Raw genomic sequence first — 1,202 nt, 5'->3', positions numbered from 1 at the left:
AACTTAATTGTCAAACATCATATACTCTTTTATGCATTATTAGATCCTTTAGTGTGTATAAGGATTGATATTTTCAAAAGCATGAGTATTATATAACATGCAAACTGTTTTGCTTCCAGAAAAATACTTTCACTGAGGTAGATTACATAATATAAAAGTTGACCTTTTCTTAAATTTGGTCAATGTTTTTTTCTGTGATGAATAACTTTATGATTTTGATTCTAAACTCTTTGTCACTGGTTTAATTAATACTTAGTAGGTTTAATGAAATGCGTTTTATAATTTCTACATATTCTTTATAATAAAATTCTGATTTTCTTTCTACCTATCCCTCTATGAGGATCGTTTTTATTCATGCTAGACCAGAATTAAAAAAAATAAAAGTTAATTGAGACAGAGTACTTTTCCATTTTTAGAACATTCTAATAAACTATCTTAGTCCCAGCAACCTCTGAGAGTTGAATGGTATGTACTTAAAGGAACACATTTTCTATGCAATGTTTTAATTTTTTTTTCAATAAAATTAAAAAAAAATAATAAATGACCTCTCATACTTCACAAAACAGAAGGTGAATCATATAGCTATAGTATTTTGGGGATAATTTTAATTCCTAAAACTCTGGGTATACAAACAGTTTACTTACAACTTGACTAAAAAGTGGGCCAAAGATCTTAACAGATGCCTCACCAAAGAATATATAGAGGTGATAAATAAGAATATAAAAAGATGCTCCAAATCATATCACCACGCAAATGCAAATTAAAACAATGAAATACCACAACAAACATCTGATGGCCAAAATTCAGATCAGTAACAACACCAAATGCTGACAAAGATATGGAACTATAAGAATTCGCATTCATTACTGGTAGGAATGCAAAATGGCACAGCCACTTTGGAAGACAGTTTGGCAGTTTTTCACAAAATTAAACGTACACTTACCATACAATTCAGCAATTGTGCTCCTTGGTATTTGCCTAAAGGAGTTGAAAACTGATGTCCACACAAAAACCTGTAGATGCATCTTTATAGCAGCTTTATATAATTGCCCAAACTTTGAAGCAACCAAGATGTCCTTGAAAAGGTAAATAAATTGGTACATCCAGACAATGGAATATTCAGCACTGAAAGGAAATGAGCTATTAAGCCATGAAAAAACATGAAGGAAGCTTAAATGCATATTACTAAGCAAAGGAAACCA

The sequence above is a fragment of the Hipposideros armiger genome, unplaced genomic scaffold, assembly GCF_001890085.2.
Source record: "Hipposideros armiger isolate ML-2016 unplaced genomic scaffold, ASM189008v1 scaffold_954, whole genome shotgun sequence".
Classification (NCBI taxonomy): domain Eukaryota; kingdom Metazoa; phylum Chordata; class Mammalia; order Chiroptera; family Hipposideridae; genus Hipposideros; species Hipposideros armiger.
The sequence above is the reverse complement of the archived record's forward strand: the minus strand, read 5'-3'. Positions refer to the sequence as shown.